The sequence below is a fragment of the Piliocolobus tephrosceles genome, chromosome 1, assembly GCF_002776525.5.
Source record: "Piliocolobus tephrosceles isolate RC106 chromosome 1, ASM277652v3, whole genome shotgun sequence".
NCBI classification, from domain to species: domain Eukaryota; kingdom Metazoa; phylum Chordata; class Mammalia; order Primates; family Cercopithecidae; genus Piliocolobus; species Piliocolobus tephrosceles.
The window spans coordinates 29105261-29120987 of NC_045434.1; the positions used below are offsets into that span (position 1 = coordinate 29105261).

The window sequence follows — 15727 nt, forward strand, 5'->3', positions numbered from 1 at the left end:
ACAAAAAGTAGCTGGGTGTGGCTGGTAGCAGGTGCCTGTAATCCCAGCTACTCAGGAGGCTGAGTCAGGAGAATCGCTTGAACCCAGAAGACAGAGGTTGCAGTGAGCCAAGATCACACCACTGAACTCCAGCCTGGGCAACTGAGTGAGACTCCATCTCAAACAAATAAAATAAAATAATAAAAATGTAAAAAAGAATAAATATGTGGGGCCCGGCACAGCGGCTCAAGCCTGTAGTCCCAGTGCTTTGGGAGACTGAGGCAGAAGGATCACTTGAGACCAAGAGTTTAAGACCAGCCTGGACAATAAAGGGAGACCCCTATGTCTACAAAAATAAATAATAAAAAAATAAAAAGAATAAAGAAGAAAAAGAGAAGTTGCCCTCTAGCCTTATCTCTGTTGGTTAACTCTGGTAGATGACAGAGGACACTGTGATGCAATGACTGGAAAATGGCAAGACATTTGTTATTGCAACCCAGAAGCACAGGAACTGTGCCTTGCCTTGCCCTTCTCACGTCACTTCCTTTAGTGCCTCTCATATGTTAGAAGTTCAGCTAATCCTTGCTTAATAAAAACCATACCTAGTACATGTATTATGTAGTTTAATTACTTTGGTTGGAAGATGTATGCATCCAGATTTGTCCCAATTTCTGTGTCCATCTGCAGTATGAGGGAAACAAAAGAAAACTCTAGGCTAGCAAATATTATATTTATAGGCACATATGTTTCACGTGTCCAGCTTCCGGGGTGGGGGCCGGTGGTTATATATATAAAAAGAACACCTCTGTTCTTCAAGAAGCAATGGTCTTGTCATATCTCAAGATCCTGACTAACTGGAAACTGGATCAACATGTGAGAACCAACTTCTGCCTGACTGTATTTGAAGAATGCTAGAAGTATCATCAGACTTCGAAAACCTACTGTTGACTTTTCTCTGATATCTCTGTCGAGTGACTGGATTAACCAGATAAGTAAGTAAAAACATCCTGACATCCCTTTCCCTACAGTGCTGGAGACACAAGGGCACATCATGGATACCGGGAATTCACATAGTCTGGGAACCCCCGGGAGTCTCTGAAGCCCTTCCAGACTGTCTGTGACTTTACTTGAAGAATGGACTTCAAAAATCTCAAACAAATGGCCTTGTCCTTAAATTGGCCTCACTTCTTGCACCAAAAAAAAAAAAAAAAAAAAAAAAAATAGACAAACAAAAACAGAAAAACTTGCTTGATTGTCCTGAATTCCTGGTAGGCTATGATTCTCAGTTTCAGTTCAGCTGTAGTTTAAGAACTCCAAAAACAGTGCCCTTGAATTCTGATCCCATTTCAGATAGTTGCCAAAGGAGAGACACATCACAGGTAACAGTGTTTCCTTCTTTTGTTGTTGTTGCAGATTAATATATCCAGTGAAAAGATTGGGTGTAACTGTACCCATGCATTATAGAGGATACATGCCCCATTCACAATTATTTGGAGCTTTTGAGGTAATCAGAATACTATGTGGCTAGTGAGATAAAATACTTCCTAAATATCTTCAAGATGGCTTCATCGATAATACTGGGACATTTCCAAAATCTTGTAAAATATAAAATAATAACATCATGTTGTTTGGTAGTATGATGACAGAAATGGATGATCTACATCAACGGTTCTTAAACTTTTGGTCTTAGGAAATTTTACACTCTGAGGCATTGAAAACACTAAATAACTATTTATAATATTAGAAATTAAAATGGAGAAACCTTTTAAACACTTCCAATCAGCTGTCAGAGTGATGACATTATCACATGTCATGTAGCCTCTGGAAAACTCCACTGTACTTAGAAAGTTTTCCAGAGGCTACTTGAGGCTTCCTGAGTAGAAGAATAAGAACGAAAAATAACATCTTAGTATTATTATGCAAACAACTGTAACTCACAGACGCTCTGGTAGGGCTTCAGAGACTCCCAGGGGTCCCCAGACTATATGAATTTCCAGTTTACATGATGTATCCTTGTGTCTCTAGCCCTTTAGGGAAAGGGATGCCAGGATGTTTTTACTCACTAATCTGGTTAATCTAGTCACTGGACAGAGGTGTTAGAGAAAAGTCAACAGCAGGTTTTCAAAGTCTGATGATACTTTTTAGCATCATTTACCTCCCTTTGCTCAGATTGTCTACTCAAAAACTTTATAAACTTCATTTGGTTTCTCAAATAGAGCGGGTTGACAAGTTAGCACAAGAAGTCTAGTTCCATTTGAAATCTCATTTCTCTATATGAATGACTGTTAATTTGCTTGGGCTAGTGTGAACTCATTTCCCAGAATCTGAGGTCTAAACCTGGACTTAGTGTGGCCTCAGCACACTAGAAGTACTCCATCTGCAGCTTTGTTGAATAGTTAGCCAGCTGGTGAACTTCCTTTTCAGTTTACTCCTACAACAAAATCCTGAGAGTAAAAGAACCGAAGGAAGAATTTTCTAAATTGGGAAGTCCAACTCTGACATACCCCTCCACGGGACTAACCCAATACTATCATTTCAATTTAAACTTGCAAAGAGATTTGCATATATGCTGCGTGATTTTTCTCTACCAGTAGTATTTAAAATAAATCTTCTTACACCAAACTTTGCTTCTATTTTTCCTGTGGGAGTCAAAGTTTGACTCCGCCATCCCTCTTAGCCCAATCCTCCCGGCACTGGGTTGGTCCCTTAGAGGTGATAACTTGAGCTTTTCAGTTATTTTACCTGCTGCATGTTTTTAAGCATCATCCAAAAGATCACTCATAAATAGGCCATGATAATTTCTTCACTATGAAAATCTACTGATAATGTTACTCCTGGTTCAAAGTAATATATATTTCAGGTAAGTTTTGCAAAATGGATAATCTTGGGTAGGTTTTTGTTGTTGTTTTAAGGCAAAACCCTGCTTTTGCTGTTTTTTTTTTTTTTTTTTTTTTTTAAAGCAAGGACTCTTATTAACATAAAAGTCCACTGATATGAGTCAGATACACTATTTCATCTTTCTTCACCATAACAGGGAATTTTAAAAAACCAATCAATCTACAAAATTATTTTATTGCCATGAATAGAGAAAAATGCTATATTTAGGAAAAGCCATGCTGGAGCTTTTAAAAACAAATATTTAACTCGTTGTCATATCTAGTTCCCAGTTTAACCTTGGGAAATCCTACAGACCTCTACTGCCATGTGCTGTGTTGTCAGGGTCACTTGTATTTTCCCTTCACCAAACTGTCAAAGCTCAGGGGAGACCGCTCAGGAGCCATCACCTTCCAGGCCTTGTGGTAGCACACATTGGAGCTGCCCATTGTTCCGAACATGTCTAAGAATACATAACTTCAAGTAGCCTAAGTGTAACGAGTTTAATAGAACTGCCTTGTGTCCTCCGAAGGAAAGCCCTATTTAGAATATCTTATTTGGGTGTAGTTACTCAGTCTGAGGGAGGTCTTAGGGATGAGAAAGTATTACCGAATAGAGTATGGAAGAGTTTCAAGATGAAGAGGAAGCATGGGTCTTGTTTCTGTAAATAAACCTATAACTAAATTCTGAAGAGTCAAGGTGAAATTAGAAAATTCAGAAATGGATAAAATTTAACTAACCCTTAGAGAAAACAGGGATGATCAATTCTGTTTCAACCATCTCCCTCTCAAAACCATCTTAATGTAGCACTTTATTAAATATTATACCTGTTTAATATACCTAATTCTTGTCTCTCTAGAAAAATGTAAAGCTTAATGAGGACAAGAACAATATCTCATGCTGACACCATATTCCTGCAGGAGCTACCCAGAACACACTTGAGAGATATTTCAAATGAAAAAAAAAAAAAAAGTCTATTCCTAAGCTTACCAAGCAATATGGAAAAAAATAATAAATGAGGTAAAATCCCTGAATTTGGGACAGCAAGGCTATAAAGGGTTTAGGTATTAGGATTCTGCCTTTGAGGAACTAATAGTTTCAATTGTAGAATAAGATATACACACAAACATGCATGCAAATGAAGAACACATGTGCAGGTCAGTATGCAAATAGGCATGAGTTATAAACAGAAACACTCAGTGATTGCAGCAAAAAAGCTCTCCATATCACCAACCGTCCAGCTCTCTAGACAGGAACAAAGAGGCAATTATGTGAACATCTCAAGAAAGTGGTCAGAGTGGGGAAATAGCCATATTCACCCGCATAGGAAGTTATTGCTCTTTCTTTGCAAAGTCTTTGGCAAGACATTTAACTGTCTGGCCAATGAAATGCAGAATAGTGGAATCAGGTACTGGCAGATGTCTGCTGTTTCAAGGAAAAGTTGTTCTTAAACCTCTTGGGATTGTCCTCCACTCAGTCTGTGTAGTGGGGATCATCCTGTAGAGATGTCACATAGCTAGAGTCAGGAAGCCTTTTCTTCCTAGATTCTCACATTGAGAAAAATGTATGAAGAGTAAGATGTGCATAAAAACAACAAGAAAAACATTTGCTAACATTAATTGACTCCAAGGCATGGAACTGTGTGGCTGGAGGACAGAAATTGGCCAAGAAAGAGGATTTTTCAGAGTATACCCATATTTGCTCTTTTAATTTTGAACCATGTGAATGTTTCACTGACTCAAAAACAGAACAAGATGAAACAAACAAAAAAATCTTTTAAAAATTGCCAGAGGGTTAATCTAGGTGATAAGCTAGTAACATAACTATTTGTCTTCCTGACACTCAAACAACATAGTCCTTGAATACTTACAAGGTTTGGACAAGTTTTCAGTTTAAAGAATAAACTTTATCTCTGGTCCTTGGAAGTTTTGCCACTGAGAGGCTTCTACTGGCAAATAGTAACATTTATGTAGCATTTTAAACTTTTCAAAGCACTTTCACTTGCTCTTTTAATTTTTAAACTTTTCAAAGCACTTTCACTTGCTCTTTTCTGTTTGCATTAAATTTACCCTTGTTCTCCCCATTTAAAAAAAGCAACAATGTTTCATACAGTGCTATCTAATTAGCAAATGCAAGTATTCCCTGGGGAAATTTTACAAAAAAAAAAAAAAAATCTCTTTTTTTTCTCTTAAGATCCAGTTATTTGGGCAGTATGACATGGACCCAGTCATTCTCCCTGGATCCACCCCAGTGTCACTCAAATTACAGCACCTAGAGAGTAGAAGCTAAAATTCTACTAAATGCCCTGGCCTAGTGTGGCTATGAGAATCTTAACCTCTCTTGTTCTGGATTTCCTACTTCCTAAAAAACAGACTATCATGGCTTTAGTCTTCCTAGCGCTAAGTCACATTCAGTCTTTCACATTGACTTGCTACTAGCTATAGACTTTTTGTCCTTCTAGTGAGAATTACTGTTCTGACAGCTTTCCTCAGGTTGCTAAAATTTTAACACCTATATCCATGCCCCTATATGATTTCTTATTAGGGTTTATTCTAGCTAGATTCCAGCTAGTTACTCTCTCTCTGAATCTAGATTCCATCATTGACTAGTCCTCCCACATTTGACAATCTGGTCTTCTTTTTCTAGGTATTTGATACAAGTATTGAAAGGAACAGAGTCAGGGACCAGATCCCATAGAATAAATTTAGAACTCTCTCTTTAGATCAGGGATTCCCAGGGAGCTCTTCTTTATATTTTATTGTAAAAAGAATTCAAATATACACAGAAATAGAAATAATAGCACAAAAACACCTATAGCTCCTCCCACTAGAGTCCTCAACTGTCAATATTTTTGCCACATTTCCTTCAGCTATATATGTTTTGCTGAACCATTTTAAAATAGATATCATGACATTATGCCTCTATATAGTTCAACTTGCAGTCTTTCAACACATAACACCATTATCTCACCTAACAAAATATGAATAATTCATTATTGTTATATTCACTTAGTCTATACTCAAATTTTCCATTTGTCCTCAACATGACAATTACAGCAGGTTTGTTTAAAGCCAAGTTACATCAAGGGTGACACATTGCATTTTTCCTCCTTTCATCTAGAACTCCACCTCAACTTCCCTTTTCATTACAATTGATCTTTTGAAGAGACAAAGATAAATTGTTCTGTAGAAGCCAAAGACCTCTTTAAATAATATGGCTGTTCATGTTGTTCATTACAAATGTCGTTATCAAATAAAGGTCATTTATTAAATAATGTTAATTTTCCTTTTTAATAACAAATTTGTATGTAACTACCAATTAGAGATCCTGGTAAACATGAAGTAGCACTCTTATCATTTGGGGTTGACATGATCACAAGGATAAACTCAGAATTATGGCACTTTATAAGGGTATAACATTGATCAAGTTATTTGATCAATGGGAAAGACATCTATGGGTCTTTCCTGTGTTCTATAATGAATCTATCTCAGTAATACAGTTCTTAGAAGGACTGATGCAATAAGCATGCAAAGTTTCTATTTAGAATCTCTGATCATAGAAGCAAACACATGTTCTTATTTAATATTTGGAAAGCTGACTTTAAACTAATATTTATCCAATCCACGTTGTGTGCTAGTAAAGAGGGTGGTTAGTTGAGCACAATTGATTCCCCACTACCTATTCAACACTGTTAGAGAGGTCACGTTTTATCCTTACAATAACCCTACAAGATAGGCATCACTATCCCTATAATATGGATGAGAAAACTGAATCTCACAAAGTTTAAATGACAGGCTCAGGTTTACACTAAGTTGGGAATTGAACTTAGGTGTTTTTGAATACATACCTGGAGCACCTACCACTTCCCTATTTTGCCCCTCTGATTGTGAATAATACCCACTCCTTGGTCAATACAATATCTAAGATATTATATCTACCAATCACTACAACCTTGTTAGAGTTCAGTAAGAAGTAGCAGTTCCCTCATTGAAATCTTCTACCTTCTGAGGGATAAATCTGGCTGCAAACCAAACAAAGCCAAGCCTTATCTTCTGGAGTTTCCCCAGAGTGGGAAATGCCACACACTTGCTGCAGGCAGAGGCCTCTCCCCTCTCAACCTGCTAGACATTCAGGTTTACTGGAAATGTGCCATGTCTTTGGAATGGGAGGGCAAGGAGGAGACAGAGAGAGCCAAGTCCTGGCATGAAACTTGCCCACCAGGATAGACAAGGCTTGGGAGATGGGAGGTGGCGGGTAGGAAGGCAGACTAGGTCCAAGAGCATGTGAAAGTCTGAACATGTGAACATGTGTAGCACCAGTCAGTCCTGGGGTTTTTGTCAGCAATTAGAGACCAAATAGAGGTGTGTGTGTGCATGTGTGTGTGTGTGTGTCAGAGAATACTTGAAAGTGTCAAAGGCGCTTCTTAGCTGTGGTAAAGCTCGGTCACTGGACACAAAGTTCAAGGGGCTAGATTCTGTCTGGGGAAGGGAGTCTGACCAGAGCAAAATTAGGAAGCCCAGGGATTCTCAGTGGGGCCGTATCATGATTTATGAGGGAGAAAGATGCAGTCAGAGATTGCATTCAATATTGAAATATTTTACATACATGTATTTTAAAACTAAATATATTTGTGTTGTCTGGGTGCCTTGGCTCATGCCTGTAATCCCGGCACTTTGGGAGGCCGAGGTGGGTGGATCACGAGGTCAGGAGATCGAGACCATCCTGGCTAACACAGTGAAACCCCGTCTCTAGTAAAAATACAAAAAATTAGTTGGGCGTGGTGGCGGGTGCCTGTAGTCCCAGCTACTCAGGAGGCTGAGGCAGAAGAATGGCGTGAACCCAGGAGGCGGAGCTTGCAGTGAGCTGAGATCGCGCCACTGCGCTCGAGCCTGGGCAAAAGAGCAAGACTCAGTCTCAAAAACAAACAAACAAACAAACTCTCTCTCTCTATATATATATATATATTTATGTTTAGAATTCAAAATGATGAAAGCAAATTGGAAAAAATCTTCTTAGCCAGGAAGATGTGCACATGAACTCTAGCTAAAAATTGTTACCTTTTGCATAGTGATTTTTCAATGGAGTTGTGAAATTTCTATGTTAAACACAAGAGGATATTGGTTTCAATACTGAGAAATCCTTGGAGAACAGAGGAGAAAACAGAAGTTCTGGGAGCAGATGTTGGTGCTGGAAGAGCAATATGTTAGCCTAGGGTTTATCTCTATTTCATTTATTTTATTCAATAAACATTCACTGAAAAACCTACTAAGCAAAAGGCATTGTGAAAAACCTACTAAGCAACAGGCATTGTGTTGGGTGCTTTGGGTACAACAGTGAATGTAACCATTTTCTGCCCTTGAGAAGTTTGTGCTCTAACTAAGCAGTAGAGGTAGGTTAACATATAACAACAACAAAATCTTAGAAGTGCTATGATAGAAGTATACACAAGGCACTAAGAGGGGTCTCTGACCCTAGTTCAAGGTGCGGAGGAGCGGAAAGAATTTCTTAGACCGTAAATGAATTGCAAAGAGCACTTGGCACTGGATGTAGTGCAAAGGGACAGTTTCTCTAGCAGAGTGATGAACCATAGTGACTACAAGTCTGGGCTCTGTACTCATGTTGGCTGAGTTCCAGTACAGATGGCGCAATCTTGGGCAAGGAATTTGCCTCTCTAGACCTTGGGTTCTTCCTCTATAGCATCAAGATGGTAAGATGGTACTGCAGGGGCCAACCTCTTGGCCCTATGAAGGTTCACTGACAGATAAGCTCTTAAAAGGCAGATTAATTGGAGAAAAGACATACTCATTCATTTTAAATGTATACACAAGAGCTTTTGGGATGAAGACCCAAAGATATGGGAGAAATTATCCATTTTGATGCTTAGATTCAAAAAAGTATGGAGCGTTGTGTAGAAATATGATTGGACAAAAAGGTTGTGATCAAACGCTAATAGACTGACGGGGGAAACCCAGCAAGACCTGCCTGTCTGAATTCTTCTTGGAACCTCTGAGCATCATTCCTTCCTTCTGGGGGTGGGCCAGGGTGTCTTTGGGGAAAGGGGACTCTGGTTGCTATGGCTCACCATAGAGAAGAGAGATTCTAGTTTCTGTGGCTATCCTCAGGGGAGAAAGGTGCTGCAAGACAGGTAGGCGGCAGAATGTCAGAGAAAAACATTTACTTCTAATGCTCCTTCTGAGGCTTTCATTTCAGGATATTGTTTTCTGAGCCCCAGTAGTACCTACCTCACAGGGTTGCTGTGAGAAGTAAACGTAGTAATTATGTGAAGCACTTTAGCACATAGCTCTCAATAAAAATAAATAATTAATGCAAAATGCAATATGGCCTGATGGATCTGAAATTGTATTTGGGGGGCTTTTAATTAGGGTGTTTTCTGTGCTTAGAAATTCTCTTCCAATGCTGGTCTAAGGTTTTTGACTCTTCATTTGTAGAACATTACACAAGAGTCAATGAGGGCGCTCTATCAAGGATTGACATATAAATTAGAAATGTAGCAACATTGGCTTTCAAAGGGAGTTCATGGTTAATGAAAACCTACCTCAGCCAAACCCAACATATGCTCTCATTCATTTAACAATATTTTAATACCTAATATATGCCAGGTACTGTGCTTTATGGTAACTTTACAGAGATGATTTATACACAATACTTTTCCATAGAAACTCACAGTCTTGAGAGAGAGAGAGAGAGAGAGACAGACAGACAGACAGAAAAAGAGAGAGACAGAGAATCACAATACCATATGAAAGTGATAGCAGAGGTTTGTGCAAAATGCTTTGGAGAATCCTCCCAAGTACTGTAATGACTAATACTGACTGCACATCTGGGAAGGTTTCCTGAAGAAGGTAACCTTCTAGTTAGGTCTTTAATAAGAGTTTCCCAAGTAGACACCTGTGGGATGGGAGAATTCCAGGAAGAGGAGATTGCTTATATAGAGAACCAAAGCACTGGTCAAAAATGATGTATTCATGGCAAGAAGCATAGAAGCATTGTGTGAGATAAACAGGGGATTAGGTTAAAAAGGTAGATTATACTAGTATGATATTATATGGCTGTGCAATACCTACTCTATAGGCTGGAGAGAACTAGAAGCACGATCAGAACAGATCTGAGAAAGAACAAACAACGGAAATGGAGTGGCAGGAGAGGAGAGATGAGATAAAAAGAAATCGGGCCTTTGCAATAATCCAGGCAAGGTTGGTAATATTGAAAGTTTCTGGCTGTATAGATAGTCTGACCATATAGAAAGAGATCAGGACTGCAGATGCCTCTCTAGGAGTCATCAGTTTAAAGGTGATATTTAAAGCTATGCATATCAATGAGCTACCCCAAGGACATGATGTAGTGTGGGAGGAGAGGGGTCCAAGTGGGCAGGCCTAGAGAAAACCAGCAAAGGACAAGGTAAGGAAGAAAAGGCAGCAAATTAAACGGAATAAACCAAAAGTTGTTGTCCTAGGGAGGAAGAAGTTTACAAAGTAAGGAGTTATCAATGGTGCCAAATACTATAGAGAATTTAAATATGAAAGGAGTAAAAAGAAGTCACCAGGTTCCACAAATAAAAAGTTAGGGTAGCCATAGTTAAAGTATTAGGGACTGAAGCTGGATTGCAATGAGTTGAACAAAAAAAGGCAGTTTGGTGATAAGAAAGAGAGACATGGTTGAAGAAAAGGTATGCTTAATGAGAGAGAGACAGGAACCTATTTGAAGCCAAGCCTGTCGACACCTAAGCACTCTACTGCTTTGTTTCTGTGTATGAGTTGTTTTTTGGATTTTTTTAAAAAATCGGGAAACATTTTTTATGGTGTAAGGATCTCATTGGCAGTCTTCTTTAAAAACTGCATCCATGAGTGTTACCTGAAACCTCTCTGCTCACTCGATACTGGCTTTTCTCCCCGCTCTCAGCATATCCACACCAGAGGCTGCAGGGAGGAATGAAAGGAAGCCTGCTCTCCAGCTCGGGTGCTCCTCCAGGGTCCTACCTTCTGCCTGCTCCAGTCCTCCTCACACATTGGCTCCCCTCCTTCCTGACCCACTTGGCTTCATGACTTGGCTCCCGCTTCTACTGGAGCTTCAAATTGTTTTTTTGAGCCAGGTAACAGAACCTTCTCAGCACTGCAAACTGAGGCCTGTAGTGTCATGGCCATGGCTCTGGCCCCAGGACCTGCCACGCATTCATTCATTTACACATATATTTGTTAAACCCCTACTGTGAGCCAGGTACTATTACAGGCACTCAAGACATTGAGGAAGAAGGAAACCAAAGTCCCTTTTCTTAATGGAATTTACATTTAGTAGAGGAGACAAACACTAAACAAATGGTGGGCAAGGCCCCCGGGTGCCCTATCTTTTGGGAAAAGAACAGGAACACACTCACATTGAATGATAGTCACACTTCATAAACTCTCGGAGCCACTCCCTTTGATGTGGTTCCCTAAGATATAAAGTCTACTACTGTCACCTGTCTCTCCTAGACATTCAGACTCCAAATGGGCATATCTGTTAATCAAGTTAGATTCTTATTCTTTTCTGGCATACCACATAAGCTTTCTAATAATTAGCATATATTGCCCAGTCTAAGAAGCCATCAGGAAAAAGATGAACCAGTATTGTAGGTACTTTAAATAAATGTGTGATAAGAGAAACTTAATAGGGGACCCCTATATAAAGCTGAGACACCAAAGAACTATACCCTTAATATAAAGGTAAATAAGAAATGAACTCACCTCACAGAGAGAGGCAGAAAAAATAATCTTACACGTCTCAGTCTTGGCTTTAGTCGAGAGAGTGGGAAGAACATCTCATCTGGGAATTTAAACTACAAGCTGGTACTCTCACTGGTGGTCTAACTTCACACTGCTAGTATGGCCCAAATATCCCCAATCTCAGAATTTAATATGAAGTGGTCTCAAGGTGACTGGCAGAAGCAAAAGTAAACCCTCAGAACCAAGGTTCACAATGCCCAAATGATGGCTCACTTACTCTGGCACTAATCAAAATTAGTCATTTCTAACACAACCAAAAGGTAATAGCCATCGGGTCAACTTCATAGTGTAGGGATTTAAACTATAATCTCTATTCTGTGAGTTTATTTATTTATTTATTTATTTATTTATTTATTTATTTATATGTTTATTTTTGAGACAGGGTCTCACTCTGTCACCCAGGCTGGAGGGAAGTGGCACAATCATGGCTCACTGCAGCCTTGAACTCCTCGGCTCAAGTGGTCCTCCTGCCTCAGCCTCCCAAGTAGTTAGGATTACAGGTGCACACCACCATGTCCAGCTAATTCTTTTATTTTTACTTTTTGTAGAGATGTGGTCTCACTGTGTTGCCCTGCCTAGTGTTCTCTGGGTTTAAATTTTAAGTGTAATACTTTGTCTATAGTGACCACTTCAAAGTTACAGATGGAGAAATTAAGGCTTATATAGCAAATTAACCATGGCACCAAGATGCTGATTTAGACAATTTTTTTTCCTGAAAGAACAGAGCTTCTCTGTGTCTGGCATCTTAGGCTCATCCTTCTTACATGGTAGCTTCTATTAAGTAGCATGCCAGCATCTATGGAAATGGGTATCAGCGCCCGGAGACATCAATCTTCATTATTGACAAAACCTCCCTAGAGCTCCTAAGCTAATTCTGGGCTCCATAACTGAAAATGCAGATGCTGGTAAAGGTATTTAAGGGAAATATGAAACCTACTGTAAAACAAGAACTAGGTAGGAAAGGTAAAATTCTAAGTTCTTCTATCTAGAAGGAACACCAGAGACCATCTAGTCCAATTCCTCAGGCTATATGGCAGGACTATCCCATCAGATCTTTGTGTGGCTCATCTTTTTGCATAACTCAGGTTTCTGTTTAAACGCCACTCCTCAGAAAGACCCCATTGATTATCTCATTTATAATAGCCTACCCACGTCCCAAGATGCTTAATCCCTTCTTTTGCTTCTTTTAGTCAGGACAATTATCACTTTCTGAAATGGCCTGAAACTATTAGTTAATTATCAACTTGCTTTTTCCATCTTCCCCCACTAGAAGATAGAAACCTTGCTCAGCTCTACAAACCCAGAGCTAGAACAGCATCTGGCCCCCAATGGAAACTAAAAAAAAATTGTTGAATGAGTGAATAGTGGAGGAATCAGTGAAGAAAATGAGGATGATAGCCTTAATTATTTCAATTTCAGACAAATGAAATTTAATGATGTTAGGTTTAGATTAGTTTTATTTTTTTTAATTTTTTTTATTTTAGTAGAGACAGGGTTTCACTGTGTTTCTCAGGCTGGTCTCGAACTCCTGAGCTGAGGCAATCCGCCCACCTCAGCCTCCCGAAGTGCTAGGACTACAGGCATGAACCACTGAGCCCAGTCTAGATTAGGTTTTAAGTGATTAGTTTTCTCAGAGGAGCTATCTGTAATGTTTCAGTATTACAGCCCTTAGCATTGTGTCTGCTATATACAAAGTTCTCAGTAAAGGTTTGCTGGATGGAAGAATGCACATGATATATCCCTTTATAATAAGCTTCTTCAACTTTCTGGAAATTGATGAGGCTTACTATTAGAGGACAATGATATATGTGATGATATTAACCAAAAAAAAAAAAGGTTCAAAAATAGAAATAGATTGTGGATCATATGAAACATTGAAAGAGATGAAAGAGTTAAAAGATTTAAAATAACATTTTAAAAATGAGAAGTGGGGTCAGGTGTGGTGGTTCATGCCCATAATCCCAGCACTTTGGGAGGCTGAAGTGGGAAGATCATTCGAGCCCAGGAGGTCAAGACCAGCCTGGGCAACATAGAGAGACCCCCATCTCTAAAAGAAATTTAAAACTTAGCTGGGCATGGAGGTCCCTGCCTGTGGCACCAGCTACTCAGGAGGCTAAGGTGGGAGGACTGCACTACCGAACTCCAGCCTGGATGACAGAGTGAGACCCTGTCGAGAGAGAGAGAGAGAGAGAGAGAGAGAGGAAAATCATCAGTACTGGGAAAGGAAGACAGGAGAGTTTTAAACTAAGAAGGAGAGATGCAAGAAGTCATGGTTGTCTATGTTCCTCTCATTTCCTATGTTAAGTAACCAAGGGAAGTTACGAAATCTTCCTCCAGGAGGGTTTTAAAGATAAGAACACTTTTTCGTTGGCCGGTGTGCCTGTGGATCCATCCTGGAAGTAAGAAATAAACCAAGTGGTTTTTCCAACATCTTCTAGACTTATGATACTCTGCATTTGGACACTGAAAAACCACTCATTCATCATTCAGCAAACATTTACAAAGTTCCTGCTATGTACCAGGAAATAGTTAGAATCCTTTTGGTTTCAAGTGACAGAAATTCAATTCATACCTTAATACTTCAACAAAAAAATGGAAGTGAACTTGAAGGATCCTGGTTTTCTCCCAGAGCAACCAACCCACAAGAAGGGCAGGGATGCAGCAGACCCCAGGAACCATTGCAGCCAGGGACCTAATATGGTAAGGATTCTATCCCCATCATTTTTCTTTGTTGTCTTTAGATGTTGGCTTTTTCTTTCTCCTGTTGCAGACTATTTCCTCATAGTGAAAAATGAGACTATGGACATCTTCCAAGATTTATGTCTTACAGTTTTTGGCTGCTTGTGATCTCAAGCCCAAAGATCTAGAAGGCACCAGACCCAACTTGAAAGTGTGCCCTACTATCAAATAATTGATTATAATCATTCAGATGGGACTAAATAAGAACTCCATAAGGATGAAATGGTGTGGAAAGAGAGACATAGTTTTCAAAGTAAGTGGATAGGGCTGAGCAGGTAATACCATATACACTTATTATGGCCTGATACTGTGTTATACCAGTAAAGGTGAAACAAATATGACTAAACCTTTATATCTGTAAAATCAAGGTGTCATTAACTGGTGCACTACACAAAAATGCTGTCAATGATACCCTTAGGAAGTTTGAATGCAATGGTATGTTTAGGAACAGCTGAGATTGGCATCTCTCTTTGAGAAGACTGCCCTAATTTTCTTTGTAAAAGGCACATCTTGTCTCTCCAGTTCAGAGGGTTGACCTGTTGCTTGCAGTTAGTGATGACTACAGAAGTGAAGATGATAGTTGAGTAACTGGTTTGTCAAGTCTTGGGAGTATGGAAAAGAGGTATGATACTATTGGAAATGGGCAGTATGAAGTGGGAAACAAGAAGAGTAGGTAGAGAGAAAGAGAGAAGAAGAAAGAAAACAAGAGAAGGTGGTTAATGGGATTTATGTAAAATTCACTCCAAACCTCACTTCCTCACAGTTCTCCATGTCCTCCTTCATTCAAGAAGGAGAAAGATGGGCTCTCCTGAAAAATACTGAGAGGGCAAAGCTCTTTGATCTGGGACTCTCTGATCAGATTGTTCCTTTAGCTCCTTGGCAGTCTGCTCAGCTCTTTCCCTAGATCAGTGTCTGGTTAGAAAGGGGGTATGAGACTGAATGAACTACTCACACCCTAGCTTCATTTCCATGACAACCGATCTTCACCCATTGCATTTGGTGTCTCATAACTTATGCCTTCCCAAGGAGGAATTGGCATGTTTGGAGAAGGAATGGGGTTGGCTTGTGGTCAAAGAACTGGGCTTTTCAGAACTCTCTAAAGGATCTTTCTTTCTTTCTTTCTTTCTTTCTTTCTTTCTTTCTTTCTTCTTTCCTTCCTTCCTTCCTTCCTTCCTTCCTTCCTTTCTCTCTCTCTCTTTCTTTCTTTCATCTCTCTCTTTTTCTTTCTTTCTTCCTCTCCCTCCCTTCCTTTCCCTCCCCTCACCTTCTCCCCTCCCCCTCTCCCTTCCTTCCCTCCTTCCTTCCTTCCTTCCTTCCTTCCTTCCTTCCTTCCTTCCTTCCTTCCTTCCTTCCTT

General features: G+C 39.6%; 1 protein-coding gene; it reads right to left on the bottom strand.

Annotated features, from left to right (window-relative positions):
• PIGC (phosphatidylinositol glycan anchor biosynthesis class C) overlaps positions 1-15727 on the bottom strand; it is an 87136-nt gene that overhangs the window by 27761 nt on the left and 43648 nt on the right.